The sequence below is a fragment of the Centrocercus urophasianus genome, unplaced genomic scaffold (genome assembly GCF_019232065.1).
Source record: "Centrocercus urophasianus isolate 14NV4802_14NV808 unplaced genomic scaffold, USGS_Curo_1.0 seq_13, whole genome shotgun sequence".
In the NCBI taxonomy this organism is placed as follows: domain Eukaryota; kingdom Metazoa; phylum Chordata; class Aves; order Galliformes; family Phasianidae; genus Centrocercus; species Centrocercus urophasianus.
The window spans coordinates 35,757,184-35,773,880 of record NW_024884475.1 but is presented as its reverse complement, the minus strand read 5'-3'; the positions used below and the strand labels follow the sequence as shown (position 1 = coordinate 35,773,880).

At 37.8% G+C, this 16,697-nt stretch overlaps 1 long non-coding RNA gene across 2 annotated transcripts; it reads left to right on the top strand.

Moving 5' to 3' along the window:
- The first annotated feature begins 454 nt into the window (after positions 1-454).
- Positions 455-8,401, top strand: LOC122156934. 2 transcript variants are annotated; one of them, XR_006167710.1, is made up of 6 exons: positions 455-678; positions 1,289-1,416; positions 1,782-1,858; positions 2,426-2,579; positions 3,262-3,376; positions 8,285-8,401. It is a non-coding gene; the product is annotated as an uncharacterized LOC122156934 (long non-coding RNA). The 2 variants fall into 2 exon arrangements; XR_006167711.1 differs by lacking the exon at positions 455-678 and adding an exon at positions 1,057-1,130.
- The last annotated feature ends 8,296 nt before the right edge of the window (positions 8,402-16,697 follow it).

Sequence of the window (16,697 nt, the reverse complement as noted above, 5' to 3'; positions counted from 1 at the left end):
TTTCTTTCTTTCTTTCTTTCTTTCTTTCTTTCTTTCTTTCTTTCTTTCTTTCTTTCTTTCTTTTTTTTTGTTTTTGTTTTTAAGAATTGCAGTAAGTACTGTGTCTTGCTTTTCAGTTGTGATTGCAGCAGCAGAGGAAATGCACGTGATATTTTTTGTCACAAAGAATAGCCACTGTAGGTACTGAGACTCTCTATAGGAAAAGAAAAAATTCTGTATTTTCAACATTTTACTAGTTTCATTGATATTTACTGTTTTCAATATTGCTTTGGAAAATCTGTGTTGTAGACCTGATTGATGAAAAGAATTTGGAAAAAGTGTAATATTTCCCAGACAGTGACATACGAACATAACCTGCATACACTTGAAAGATGTGGATGCTGAAGTTGAAGAGAACTAAGTTATATCAGATTTGGTAAAAGCTAACTCTTTTTGTTGTAGGTGCGAATTATGCTCTGGAACTCTCTCCTGCAGATCTCTTTCAAAAAATCCATTATGGGTTCCATTGTTTTAAATGAGATGTTTTATTTCCCAGAAGACTAAAAGACATATGACACAGTTTTGCAACTCTCATGTTTGAAAGTTGCTGGTTTTGTCCAGATGCTGAACACCTGTAACCTCAGATCATTTCCATCTACTTGCATTCTCAGTCTCATCCTGTATGAGGCAGCTGTACTGGTGAGTGGAGTAGCTTGGTATCATTTCCTTAACCACAGCCAGCACTTGCTGCCCAAAAGAAAGGCGCTTACCCCCCTAACTCTGGCAGTTTTATTTCAGCACCAAGTAGGGCCCAGTTTCTTAGGGTGCTGAATTCTTTGTATTTCTGACACTACAACCTAAATGTTTTGCGGCAGCTTAATTTAAATTTAAAGAAATTGAATTCCTTTATACACTGAATCATGAAAGCAATACATTCAGTACAGTGACAGGTTCTACATTTTGCTTGCTTACCACTATTAACTTGGGATTATTTATTCTATTAAACATAATTTATAGTTTTCAGGAATGTCATTCTCAGTATGCTAAAGGCTATTGTATTTACAACAACCTAGGTATGAGCATTCAAAAGTTATCCAAAGGATTTTAATACTGGATGACAGAAGATGGGCATGAGGTGCTTTCTTCCAAATGTAAGGAAGAATGCTGATTTTTATACTGACACTTCTGGCTCCATAACAGACATTTGTTCAGACAAAAGAGATAGTATATAGTCACCAATGTTGTTATTTCAGGCAGCTTAGAGAGAAGAAAAAGTAATAAATAAATATCTCATTTATTGTTGGTTTAGGTCTGCCATACTCTGCCAGCAAATGTGATCCCACACATGATCCCAGAGCATTATTTCACCACATTCATGAGGACAGTGAGCTAGAAAACCTATTCTTTTGCCTTTACTGGATAATTTTGTGTCCTGATGTAAGTAATGTTGCAATTGTATTCTTATTTCATTTTGTGTGATTAAATAAGCTCTCTGATAGCTTGCACGTTCCAATGTTGGTGAATTTTGTTCAGTTAGGACAACAGCATGTATACTTTTGGTAGCAATGAAAGCAACATGAAGGTGACCTTTGGAGAGGAAAATACTTTCTAGTTAAGGCAATGATGTTCAGGAACAAAGGAATGCATGTAGCAGATGACAGTTTCAACATTGCTTTGTACTGAGGGACGTGGTTTAGTAGACGTGGTAGTGATGGGTTGGAGGTTGGAATAGATAATCTTAGTGGTCTTTTCCAAGCTTAATAATTCTATGGTCATAATATACTTCATTTTTTTCCTTGTAGAAAGTACCACAGAGATTACTCCTGCCTAATGAGTACCATACAGAATTGTATTGAATGTTGAACTTCAAATAAGCATGGTTTGTATTTGTTTTGAAATTTTCCCTTTGTTGTATGCATCCATTGGTTGCCTGTAGTGCCCATTTGTTGCATTGGAAAGCTGTGCAGTGTATGTGGCTTTAGTACTTTTCTCCTAGGGGAATGGCACCTAACTAAATGGCATCCGTGGTGATAGCGGTTACACATCATGAAGTCTACTGGGCTTATGTCCCATTGTTTTTAGTGGGAGTAAAATTTTACTACATCCAGATTGTTGCCTCTTTTCCTATTTGTTTTTAAATGTAGCCTTTATTTTATTAAAGGCCAGAATAATTTGAAGTTATCTTTGTAGATCTTTGTTATCTTTGTAGAAGCAGATCTTTGTTTTTTCTTGTCTTCTCTCTTTCAGGGAGAATAAACCAGGGAATCAAACTAAGTTGTAGCTGATGTGCTATGCTGATGTATGGTTTGTACTGTATTTTGAAAGAAAGTGTCACATGAGACAGAGTTTTTGCTTTTAATTTCTTTTGTTTGGCAGTTGGACTACATGATCTTGAATGGTCCCTTCCAACTCAACGCGAACTCTGTAACGCGGTTCTTTCATGCAGGTACTAGCAGATCTTGGCAGATCTGATGTGGTCATATTAATCATCGTCCTGTAGAGCTTGTGTGTGCACAGAAGATGGGGTGCCCTTGAAAAACCCATAAGAACTGAAGGAATATTATGAAAAGGCAATATTTTGCTGGGCCAAATTTCAAAGTGTAAGTTTTGATCTTAAAAATGTATTTGCGTTTGGGGAAATACAGTTGTTCGTATGACTGGTTCTGCACAGTGCAGCAGCCTTAGTGAGGGTCAGTGGAGTCATCCTTCTGCTGGTGTTGGCTCTGAGGTGTGTCCACTCAGGACACAGTGAGGAAGAGAGAGATCATCTTAGAAGGAGTAAGAGATGCAGATGACAAGCCCATTTTAGTTATTGCTTGGCATAAGGCAGAGATGAGTCCCTTAAGGAGGTTTGTGTGTCTTGCATGAACTGTGTGGGGAAAGACACATGTCATGATTACATGTCATGGCACAGTGACAAACAGATGGATGGAGAGAGACTCGGGGATGGGAAGGGAAGCATGGGGCAGTGCAGAGCTTGTAGATCAATAGTTGTGAAAAACTGTGTCAGATGTTGAAATGGGATGAATTGCATGTGACAGCAGATGAGCATCTGGTAGATGGGTTTGATCAAATGCTGAACAAGGATGGCTGCTTGTGCTCACGAAATAATTGGGAGTGGGGGAGCAAGGGTCAAGAAAGGCAGCTTGGAAAGCCAGGAAAAGTAGTGATGCCATTCCTAGGATAAAGTAAGGGTACTAAGAAGAAATTAGTGGTGGGAATGGAATGTAAACAACTGTCCTCAGAGCAGTCAGGAAGGCAGTCCTGGATTTCATATTGCAGGTGAGCAATCTCCTACTGGATCTGCCAAATCCTTAAGTGGGCAGGGGCAAGGAAGAGGAAATGAAGACATGTCATAACGTGGTGTTTGGCTGCCAAGTCTGTCTTTCACAATATGGTAAGCATGGATTTGCGGTGAGGAGAGGCTGCTATGTCAAGTCAACCCTCTCTGTTGATGTTTCTGAGAGAAAAGAAACTGGCTAAATACTATGTCTCTGACTTATATTCCCATTTCTTTTAGAAATATTTCATAACCCACACCCCTAACAGAATTTGGGAGAAATAATTGCAACAGTGTATTGCTATGATGTATTGTGGAACCACAGTGGAATAATATTTTGGAACTTTAACTGTTCTACATCAGATCTAATATTGCAACTAATCCATCAAAAATTGATCTTGAAGTCTCTCAAAAATAGCTGCTGGCAGTGTAAACGCTTATAATGAATGCTAACATTGCCTTGCTGAATACAAAAATGACACTGTTCAAGTCCCAAGAGTGGCCAAAACAGATCAATAGTTTGTGGGAAGATATCCACATTGATGCGGTGAGCACTCATCTTCACCTGTCTAATGCTGCTGTTTCCCGCACTGAAAAAAAGGTAGGTATCCTTAAAATAGGAGCAGAGGTAACCCCACTCAGGACAGGATCAGCTACACCTAAACCACTACAAATACACTGAAACTGGGTTCCTGCAGTTACTCCCATCACTGCACAAGGTTTCGTTTTGTTTTTTTTTGTTTTTTTTTTGTTGTTGTTGTTTTTGTTTTGTTTTGCAATGATAAATGGCATTCCCTTCATGTGCATTGCTTTTTTATACAAAACTTATTTATACAAAACTTAAGGAGATCCTTTTTTTTAAAAAAAATTATTTTTATGAACAAAGCTAGAAGTCTGGTAGAATGAATTTTGCATCAACTCAGCAGTGAATTCCAGCACTTGAAAACAAGTAAAGTAGAGATACATTTTATTTCAAGAAGCACTGCAGTAACCTAAGAGCTACTAAAAATATATATAGTTGGCTCTGGACTAACCAGTCATAGTCTTGCTGATCAAAAAAAACAAAAAACAAACAACAAACACATGAGCTTTGAAGCCTGCTAATAATGTTGGCATCAGTTGTAAACATGTTTGAATTATATTTTTGTAACATGTATATACAACAATATATAACATTTTGTTACATTTCTTATGACAGAATTTTGAGAAAAGAGATCTTTGCACAAGGAATGGACAGAACAGTATATTAGCTGTGGTGATTGATTTATTTTATTTGGTTTTGGGTGATTTATTATTGAAATATTATTCTGTTAGCTTCTCCCCACTTGGCCATTGGAGCTGTTGTTTCTCCTCTGCAGGCATTTTGCTATGATTCTCTCACTGTGTGTAGTCATAAATATAGTACTCAAGTCCCCATGTTTCACATACAAAGCCAAAGAAGAGAATATCAGGATTATTGTTATTATTATTATTATTATTATTTTCTGTAACAATTGAATTCTGGAAGAAACTGAAGTTACTTAAGCAAAGTGGATTCTCTGAGCCATTTGGGAGATAGCTAAACATCAGTGAAAATGATATAGAAAAAGAACAATTCTGCAAAATGAAGTGTAGGAATTGGATAATGCAAGCGATGGTTTCTGACAAGGTCCTTACTATCTATTCTTTGTATAGAGAAAGACATTGCCTAGTTAATAGCTCCATAGAGAAAGGAACTTCAGCATTTGCAGAATCTCAGCGACTAATAGTTACAATTTTAAAGCTATTATTTCACTATTAAGGATTTTATTTGACATGGAGATCAAATGCTTTTGTTGAGTAACAAACATGCATGGAATATCTGCATGAAGCACTCAGGTGCTTGGGTAGTGGCTTTGAATCGTTTATCCTCTGACAACAACCTCTTTCCTCAGAGGACATTTTGGTCAAGTTGCAAGAACTACTGCCATTGAAGTAGCATGAACAGGATTTTAAGAACTGAGATTAGGTAGCCTTTGCAGGTGGAGCTGTTTTTTTTCTGCACATTAATATGGGATTCTCAACAGAAGCCTGCCTCTGGCCATGATTTTTGGCATGCTTCCCAGTGGAGCTTTCTGTTTCTTAAAGAGTCATTTAGGTACTTCTGTATTAGAGCTCATACAAGACGAGAAGTGATAAGGAAGGAAATGAGTAACCCCTGGCAAATATGCATTTTTATTATTAATCTTTCTCATTCTTTTTGTCAAAGCTTTCAAAAGCATTTCAGAGTTGTTACAATACACGAGTTGTTAATTGTCTGCAAGTCTGTGATTCATGAGTAAGCATGACAGTAATAGCTATTTGATAATATTTTCATAGTTTGAGAGTTCAAGACTAAGGTTTTTCATTACCACCTATGTTACCGTGATTTAAAGAATGTTGTAAGATCGTTGCTTCATTTAACCTTTGAGCTGCCAAGTAGATAAGGATGAAATGGATGATGCAAGAACCAGACTTAAAATTGTAGAGCAGCAATTTAGAAACAATATAGAACAATCTAGAGCATGCTAAATGCTTGCTTTTTTGGTTGTTAAAGAGAGGAGAACTATCTAGGAGTTACAGATGTCATCAGCTTTTGTCCAACAGCTATCCAGGACTGTATCCAACTTAAAAAGGATAGAGTGGTTTAAATTATCTGTGAATAATGCAAGGTTTGGGATTAGCTCTATAACACTGGAGGACTAATTCTGCCACCTGCTTTATCTTTTCAAACTCTTTTTTTTTTTTCTTTTTCTGTTTTTTAAATACAGGTTTCTCATCTGAATAATTTAAACCCCCGTATTATATTTGAGTAAAAGTAGCAGGTGGAAGTGTGAACTGAAGTAATTATGCCTAATACAGTTTAATGACAAATTTTTGTGTAGTCATGAGGGAAAAAAAGGAACAGAATAGTTGGCAAGTGGCATGCAGGAAATTTGATTACCAGACATTTGTCTTGTGGAAGTGAAACAAACCCTCCATTTACCATAGAGGATAATCAGAGTATCAACAGTTGAAGTGATACCTTATGGCAGATTGCATCAGTGCACTGTATATGGCCCTGATATGTAAATCCGGAAACATTTGCTTACCTTTTAAAGAGCATGAGAAAGCTCGGGTGTAACTGAAACTTCAGCATATTTTACTAAGGAGGGGAAAAAAAAAAAAAAAAGAAAGAAAATAGATTAAACCCCACTTGAAGCAATGGAAGTTGCTGCAACTCTCAGTTCTGGTTTCCTGTCTGAAGTGTAAGGTGTGTTCTAGGAAAAAATTGCATTAAGAATTGTGATGGCAAGTTCTAAACCCCAGTAATTTTTTTATGTTAATTTTGGATCACATTTTGTCCTCTAAGGCTGACAAGGTCTTGAAGAGTCACAGACCTCTCAGCTAACACCCTGGCAAGTAGACAGTGCAGAAATGAGCTCTGAAATATATTCAGCTCCTGAGTAATTAATTTATAGTGACAGGGATTTTTCTGAATGGGCTCTCAGGGCAAGGTATCCCCCCACATTATCCTTCTATATAGTGCCTATCTATTTCTTCATGCTCTGTTTCTTGCATCCTTCTAAGGACATGCTCTTGCCTTTTTTTTGTGCGACGAAGAGAGGCTGTGGATGCTCCATCCTTGAAGAAGCTCAAGGCCACGTTAGATGAGGCCCTGGGACCCCTGATCTGGTGGTTGGCAGCCCTGTCCTTGGCAGAGAGTTGCGACTCAGTAATCTTTGAGGTCTCCTCCAAACTAAGCCATCCTATGATTCAGTGATATTTTCTTTACTGTTACTTCTCTTTATTAGACCGTTCCAACGTAGAAATTGCACCTGCTTAAATATCTTTAAAACTACCTCTGCAAATACTTAAATCCATTACATATGCACTTGATTACTAAGGAGTGAAACAATCTGTCTTGGTGTTCTCAAAAATCTCAACATCGCTATTTCACCTGCTCATGTGGTACCCAGCTGTGGCTTGTTGGCCTCTTGTCCGCCTTGAGTATGCTATTGTTGTTCAGATATGAGATTTCCATTCCTGCAATGCTCCTATATCAGTCCTAAGTTGGCCCCTCTATGTTCTTCCAGGGAATGCAGAGATTTTGGTGGGATGAGAGGGGTTGTTAGCTGTTCTGTGTGCCCTAAAGCATAAGTGCATATTGTAAAGAAAACATAGCTACTAAGGGAGCAAAGTGGTTAGAATGAAAACTTCTAATAACTTTGGAAGTCTTTACATGTTTTGCATTATAGTTCAGTGTGCTAACACTTGGCTACAGTGCTGTGCATCTCCTAATGCATCAGAATTATTAGAACATCTGGCCTAAATAGCTTCATGCTGATACACTGAGAAAATCCACAGAGGATTCAGTCCTTTTTAAATGATTTCATTTTATATCTAGGATAGTAGATTGCATTATAGTTATATTTATGCCAATATATTGGTGGAGGAAAATGTTGTTTCTTTTTTCTCTCGGTCTCTAAGTTCCTACAGGACACATCTGTGCTTCTTCATGAAGACACGCATTCTGACCTGTCTCCCAAGGCTGGGTAGAAGGAGGGTGCCTTTTCCCTATGCACAGCCCACCTGAAACCTGCCAAAAATAATAGACCTCTCCATATCCAGCAGTAATCCTTTAAAAGAAAGTCATTTCTGCTATACTTCTCTACTGTGTAATGATGCAAGCTGATCCCATCCAGTATCATAAGAGACTGCTGCTTTCCAGAACTTCCCCAGATCTCTGAAAAGCTTGCATGCCATGTTGTTGCTGCCATGTTCCAGCTACAGGAAGGTAGAGCCATGGTTAGATTCAATACTCTGGTTTCTCTTGAGATAGTATAAATCTTTCTATGATTCAATGCACTGTGCACAATTACTCAGAAATTACATTAGGAGTGCAGTGTGTAAATGGGAATACAGCTGTACAAAGCATGGATAATGGGGTCATAATGGTTAGAATTGCTTAAAATACTTTGTAAAATCTGTCATATTGGAGAAATAATTGTTTAGCTGTCGAAATTCATTTTTTCCTCTCCTTTTTAGAATCCATATGACAAATGTCCCTATTGTAGCCAACTCACATGGATGGAAAGGTTGGATGCACTACAGTGACATACTTCTGATAGCTGTCTGCAGTGTCTTCCACAAGTTGAAGTATATATGCTGGTGAGAACCACTAAAGGAGTTAATGGCATTTCTTCTTATTATTTTTATTATAGGAAGAAGTAATAATAGTGATTGTGGATTTGAGGGTGTTCTTATTATTTTATTTATTTATTTTAAATTCTGATTTAAAAGAAGAAGGAAGAAAGTTTTGCCTGGAGACAAAATGCCAGGGGAAATATTGGACAATATATGTCTGCATTAGATATTAGGTAAGTAGTAGAGCTGGACATGTTTAGTTGGCATTCCAGATACTTTCAAGCTTAAGTCTCTACACATGCTGTTAATTGATGTGTTTTCTAGCATTCAGATATACCATGTATCAGTGAGAATAAATTTCTTTTTGTTTTTTTGGACTTGCATCAATTTAGATGCACTTTTCTCCACCATGTGTAGTACTGAAACCAGTCCAGTATTTCAGAAATGCATAGTGCTAGGTAAAAGGTTCACACTGGTTAAGGAAATATTCATGAAATTAAAAATGTATCTTTCTGAGAAATCTGAATGTATTGAACTAATTTTTCAAGGGATGCATTGTCATCTCATGGACAAAATTCTATCTGAAAGATCCCAGGATGATGCTTGAAAGCACTCACTTGTAGCTCACTTCTAGCAGCCATAATTTCAGGCAATTTTCTCAGATATTTTCAGATGAAGAAGGGTGAATGATTCAGGCTATTACAAGGACTAATTTGCTGTTTTGTTAGAAATATTTATTAAGACTTGGTTTGGTTTTTTGTTTTGTTTATTTGTGTTTTTTTTTCTTTGTTGTATGTTTGCTTGGTTTTTTGTTTGTTTGTTTTTTACTATTCTGCAGGTCCCTGCTGAAATTGTTGCAGAGCTCATCTGCAATGTTCTTGAAAATACTTGATGAATTTTACCTTTTTTGCAGGTGGAAATAAGATAGGATTGTCAGTAGATTTAATAAGTTAACTATGAGTAAAATGGTTTGTGGATATTAATTTAGAAAATATCGAATGCCAAATTAAATAATACTTAGATGATAGGATCTTCCTCAAAGAGACACTTTTAAAAATATTTTGTGTCATGAAACAGAAGTGTGGTGTTGAGAAATAACCTGAATATCACATTTCCTTTGCTGATATTTGCTTACCCTATAGCACCAAGTTACTCAGAACTGATGGGAAAAAGTCTTTTTCTTCAGGTCTAACAGTTACAGTCCTGCTATCCCAAAGCAGATTTCTTGGAGAAAAGTGACAGTCAGGCCACAATTTTCAGGGCAGCACAGCATTGAGATAGGTTGCCCACATAGCACCTCTACACTCATGTTAAGGGACATGTGCTCCCTACCAGAAAGAACATTTGTGCTGTGAATAGTACCAGGTGACTGTGATATTTGGCAGGTTGCAGTGAGTAACGGCGGTGTGCCTTTAGGTGGCATTTCTGCTGGGAAGTCTGAAGACACCTCAAGATAGGTGTTATTTCTGTTGTACAACTGGCAAGAGTAAATCCCTGGGAGTTGAAGTGGTGATGCATTGGCACAGGCTGCTCAGGGAGGTGATGGAGTCACCCTCCCTGGAGATGTTCATGAAACATGGAGATATGGCACTGAGGGACAGGAGTTAGTGGGCAAATATTGGTGGTAGGTGGACGGTTGGACTAGATGATCTTGGAAGTTTTTTCCAACCTTAATGATTCTATGATTCTGTGGTAAATTTACATACAGCACATTATACACCAAACTCCCCCAGCTCTCAGCCTGTGACAACAGTAACATAGTTCCCTCTAGTCTTAAGATGAACAGAAGTTCCCAAGCCTTTTCATTAATTATGAAAGGTATAAATGCTTTCAATCACATGGTTGTTTTTCACTGATGCAGAGCTATTCTGGGATGTGAGTTCACAGGGAGAAAAGATGGCTGAGGTGAGAAATGTTGAAACAGCTGAGCAAACCACACAAACACTTGAAATTACTGCAGCATTTATAAGTTTATAGAAGCCTCAAAACTGTATTAGCCAGTGTAGTAATTTTACAAAGGAAATAGGGGAAGATGAGAGTTTATTAATTCTCTAATATATGACAAGCTCTAAAACACTGAAGAACATACTGAGGGAAGAGTCTCAGTGGTCTCGGTGGGTAAGTCGCACTCCACCTCTACTAGCTACTCTTAATGGAGGTTGAAATAGGGAAAAAGGTTGGCAAAAAATAAATGATTGATGATAACAAAAGAGCAAAGTGGCCAGTGAATCTCATTTCTTGAAAAAAATTCAGCTTTTAGTCTAAATGGTTGGGTTTGGTCTCAAGCCAAAAGTGAGCTTGTCTTTGTAAGTTTGAAATACAGTAAACAGAGATTTGCACAGTGCAGATGTCAGTGCTGCTAGCCAGGGTGGCAACTCGTGATCCAGGCACTCATCCTCTCACTAGGATGTTTGCTGCTACTTTCCAGCAGCCACCTATGAGTAGTGGTGCTTATTAACATGGAAAAATAAGACTTCAGGTACTTCAAATCAAGCACCTAGAATCAGACTCACAGTATATGAAACAACTCACAGAAAGTCCCATACTGAGGTAGTTATATTCTCTGTCATTAACTGTAGTAGATTGGTAATCCTTGTAGCAAGAATTAGCAAATTTTACAGGAAGGTTGTGAAAAAGATAGTCAATGAAATAAGATTTTCTTGTATTTTACCAGCCACAATTGTATACTGCAACTGGGATCATTTTGAATAGCAGAGCATCCTGGGAATTGCCCTTGCACTGGTGAAATAATGACTTAATGTTGTGAGGGTTGGTCTAAAAATAATAGAACATCCTCTTCTTGGAGTACGAGAAGAAGAAGGTGACTTCCTTGCAGCAGGTGAAATGCTTGAGTGATGCTGGTGTGTGTTATGCAGAAACACCCTCTTGCATACAACATAGCAGCCTTTGGGAAGTGTATGCTTGTATGGCTGTGCCATTTTTCTTGTCGACTTGCAAGAAAGGTTCATTCAAGCTAGAGTGTATTCTGAGAAGTGAACAGGGAAGATGAGGAGAATGAAAGGAGAATCTTCTGAAACAGGTAGGATGGTAGATAACATGCCTAACCAACCATATAGAAACTAACAGTTTTAGCCCTTGGCTAAAATGAGAAGGTTCTGTCCAAAAAATGGTAAGATAGGTGCTACAGCAAAAGATCCTATGCTCCTATTTGTTTTCTATATATTCATTTGCTTTTTTTTTTCTTGTTTGTTTTTTTTTTTGTGATATTAGTGAAAAGCAAATTGTCTACCTGTGGTAGCAGAAGACTACAATCAGCAGTTTAAGAGATTCTTTCAAGTTTTGGGCCCCTACTCATGGGCAATATTTATGTAGTGCAAACAGAAACAACACTGGCCATCTAAAAGAGCCATGCTGACTCTTTTAGTAAAAGACTTTTAGAACTTCTAATCATGCTACCACTATAGATACGTATTCTAGGGAAAGAAATAGAAAAATGCAGCTTTGTGTTATATTGTGGACCTACTGAACAAAACTGATTACTAAATTGGTAAAAGCAGTGTTTTGTTTTCATGTGCAATGGAATGACATAAAGGCATCTTATTGCAAAAGAGCTTCAATCCAATTTGCAAATGTTTGTTTTTTTTCTCTAGGTGGAGTGATTTATTCTTGTATGAGTTTTGTTAGGGTACCAACACTAAAAGGCATAATTTTTGCCGTGAGAGTAATATAATTGGTGGCCTTTCGTGTAGCTGACAAATATGATTCACAAAACATTTCCATGTTACAAATAAGTTTTTAACAGGAAAAGTAATTTTTTCCACAAGACATTGGAAAGATTTTATAATGCATATAAATAGAATTTAGTAAGGTTTTGGCAGATTTGTGACCCATATTAATTTGAATAATTTACAGTGCCTCCTAATGAATAGTCAAGCTTGGTAGTCTTGGGTTCAGGTAAAGAGTCCTGAATATATTTCTCTGACACTGACCTCAGGCAGCATGGTTTCTTTGACAAAAATGTGTTTTCTCCAGTAGCTGTGGGATAAAACAACATATCTTGACCATCTGATCTACTTCTATCTGATCTCAGGTAATTCACACTCTTAAAGTGGACAGCAAATATAAAACGTGTTTGAAGAGGTTTTTTAAAGTAATAAGCTCATATAGCCTTGTAACAGCAAAGCTTATTAGTCAGCGTAGTATTTTCCCAGTATATTAGAACAGGCATGTTATTTCTAGAAAAACATTCAGAAAGAACAGTATGTTATAGGCACTCATTTCTGCACCTTCTGCCCTTGAACTACTCTGAATGTCTCTATAGCTGATGTTGAAAACAGTGACCAAGACTTCCAAAAGTTATGATGTGAGGAAAATTGATAACTGGATAAATGCACATTTTAAAATTGCTACCAATAAAATGATAAATGTGGAAAGTATGTTCATCACTGTGGATGCAAAAACAAGCATTTTTTTGATAAAGTAGTAAACATAGATTCCACGGTAATGTAATGACTACTGCTTGTCCTGGGTTAACACCCAAGCAGTTCTGAAGAGTTATTGAAGTGAAAAAATCTGGATGAAATATCGCTCTCTTAAAAACACTGTATTCTCCTGTAGATAAATTGAATCTCATTGCTCATTGCTAATCAGCACTCCTCACTTGGGGAAAAGGGAGTGCCTTTGTCTATACATGGGAAAAGGAAGGAAATTAATGCACCTGTAGAGAATGATAATCCTGAGACTGTGCACTGTATGTGCAATAATCAGGAGGTGTTGGGTCGCTCCACAGTTTTAGAAAACTAAGGGACACTAGTAAGAAATTTGACCAGAAAGTACTAGAAATATCAAGCCACAGAAAGCAGTCTTTGGAACCAAGTTTTTTCCTCTCAACCATCCCTTCAACGTCTGTGTTTTTCCAATAAATATTTGTAAGGCTAAGGGACAATAAACAACGATTCCTCTGTGGTGATTATTCTCCTCCCTGATCTTGAGGGGATGCTAGTTTGAAAGAGCCCTGTATTTTTCCGTTTCTATAGTTTATTTACTGCCACTTCAACTGGTACTCACAAGAATGACTGTATGACTGTGGTAGCACAAGAAACAGTTCCTCCAGGGGATGGATGAACTCTCTGATAACATCATGCAGGAAACTTTATGAAGCCTTTCAACCAGCCAGGTATGTTTTCCTTTCAGGATTTGCTGCTGCAACATTTCCTTTAAATGGTTTATGATTCCTCTGTGTGTCCTGTGGGAGAGCAGAGGCTGCTTCATTAAAACCAGTCTTCATGGGGTTCTTCCCATGAAACCAGAAATAACGTGCAAGGTGCTGTTGTGCAGAGGAGGGTCGGAAAAATAGATAGACGTAGTAGATGATAAATAGAGGTATTAGCAAAGGCACATTAGAAAAAACTTGGTATAGAAAAGCTTCAAAACTGACTGAGACAGTGAGGAAGAGCCTAAGAGATGAGAACTGGGTTTGATAAAAGTCCATATAAAATTTTATCCCTCTCTCAAGAAAAAGCAACCTCTTCAGCGTATCTTCCTATTTCTTGAGTTAAATAAGCAAATAGCTTATACTCCTGCTTGTTGCCTTCAGAGGGCCCAGAAAACGAGTACCAGGGGGAACACAGACCATTTAATGGCCTGAAAGAAAGTATTCCCAGATTATTCCGGATGAGTAAGATAGGTTCTCAATAATTTTCTGCTTTTGTTTTCATAGTAGAGGGGAGCAGCTGAAGAATAACATTCACCTATACCTGCGTTTGCTGGTGCTGGGTGCTTAAACAGACAAAAATTTAATTGCTAAAGCTTCAGATTACCTTAGCTCTAAAGACCTGTTTTGTTACTGTCTTTAATTATCCAAACAAAATAAACACAGAAGAGTATCTCGCTTTAATTCAGAACCGGATTCAGTACAGTAATTTAATTAAGCGCAAGTGTAATTCACAGCCTATTAGAAGTTCCACTGAAACTTACTTTTTGCTTCTTTGCATTTTGAAAGCTGCTTTTATTTCTAAAGGTTCCAAGACAAGACTATCATGGTCTATGTTTTTCATTTCAGCTCAAGTTGTCATTAGTGGGGAAAGACATGTAGGGATAGGTAGTGAAAAATTTTGCAGATGAATCCATCTCTTCTCTTTGGGAAGAGATGGATTTTGACTTACCTGGGCGGGTTTAAACATCCCACAGGAATCTCTGCTCTCCCCAGAAGGCTGATGAAGCTGTGATGAAGGATTTGCCCAGACGAAATTCTAATAAAAAGTTTCAGCGAAATACTAGCATTCACATTAGCTGAGTTGGTGTATTTATTTGAGATCCAGCATAGAGTGTGGTTCCCTAGTATGAATAGCTCCATTGTGTTAAAAAGTCACAACTGCATCAGTTAGAATAAACTTGAATAATGTGTCCCCCTTACGAGAAATTGTGGATACCCTTCAAGAATCAACGCATAGTTGGTGTATAAAATGAAAATACACAGAGGAAAAGTAATATATGTTGTTATCATAGAATCATTAAAATTGGAAAGACGACTGTCTAGTTCTACTCTCAAGCCACGCCTGTGACAGCTCTAGAGCTTGTTCCTTCATGCCTCATCCACCACTTTCTTGAAAACCTCCAAGGACAAAGACTGTCACCTCCGTGAGCAGCCTGGTATGAATACAAGAATGTTATCACCTACGTTTTTTGTTTAAAATAGGGGGCTCTAGATAATGAAAACTATTAAATTCATGCTATTAAAAGTAGTGCGAGTCATTTAAAATACAGAAGAAACTCAGACTACATAAAATGTTTTCATTTCAGGAAAATACCTGAATAACTTTCTGCAAGTTTTGGAAAACTTTTATGTCTGTTCCGATGATACAGAAAATGCTGGAAGATTAGCAGTTAAAAACCAATACTTTTTGTGTAATACAAGAATAATATTCATGTTAAAGGGGAAGAGATGTAACAGTGAGACAGTTTGCCAAATGCAAACATAGGGTTATGAATGGACTCCAAGAAAGTTCTCAACTCCTTGTCCATTCTGTCATTGACAGATTTGCTGGGAACTTGAGGTACTTGCGCACTGAAAATTTGAAATATTTTTCCATTATTTGTTTATCAACACATGATTCTGAACAAGATTTCTCTTTTTTCAATTGTTTCTCTCCTTACCTGCTCCCTTTCTCTGTTTTCCCCAAATTTAAAATGGAATACTCAGGTGAGTGGAGATGCTTGGAATCATTTTAACTTGGTAGAAGGACATTTAAATGCAAAAATGTTACCTCTAAAAATAAATTTTAAAAAATACTCCTTTAGAAATAACACTGTTCTGCCTTTACACAAGAATAAAATCCTTTCAGTTGCTGCCAAGTTGCTGCCCCAGCTTTCTGGGGGACAGTTTATGAAAGACTTATGATTTGGGTTTGCAAAAAGAAAGACAGTCTCTTTCTGAAAAAAAATCATGGTGAGAAAACTCAGGAAAAATAAATGCATTATGATCAGAGGAAAACTTTAACAACTGGCAATGATTCTCTTGGCTTATTACAGCTAGAAAGTTGGGAGGTTTTTTTGTATTATTATAGATGTTCAAAATACCAGTGAGTGTGAAACCAAAGGTATTAGCTGTCTTTTTAGCTGAACAGCTTGCTCAGGCTGCTGCTCCATGTCTTTTCAACTACCATAGGATGAGAGCAACCTCCCTCGGGTGTAGTTCTCTTTGAGTCCCTCCTGTCCTGCTGTTCCTAATCTGTAGGAAGCTTTTGCTCAGTTAAGGATATTTTCTTGGCATGCTTCTTCTGCATCATGCAAAAAAAAAAAAAAAACAAACACCCTTGAGAAACAGCTTGCTAGAACTGGTGTCAGGAGCAGATCAGTTGGGACACATTTGCTCATGGGTGAGCATTTCCTCGGGGCCCTTTCTCATTATTGAGGGGGATATCCATGGGACCTGCTGGAACGCACATATGCTTTACTGCACAAACAGCCTCAGATGGTTGGTTGAAACTGCAGCCAACGTGAGGCTTTGTGTGCCAGCCAATAGTTTTTTGAATCATTTAAAACTGTTTTACTACAGCAAGAATTACTCCTCACTGTGAGAAAGACATTCAGGCCCTGGAGCACATCCAGAGAAGGGCAAGGAAACTGTGAAAGATCTGGAGCACAAGTCTTATGGGGAGTGGCTAAGGGAGCTGGGAGTCTGGGGAAGAGGAGGCTCGGGGAAGACCTTATGGCTCCACAACTGCCGGAAAGGAGGTTGTGGTGAGGTGGAATTGGCCTTCTAGGTAACAGTGAGAGGACAAGAGGGAATGACCTTAAGCTTATGCCAGGAGTCGGGTATTAGGAAAAATTTCTTCTCAGAAAGAGTGATGAT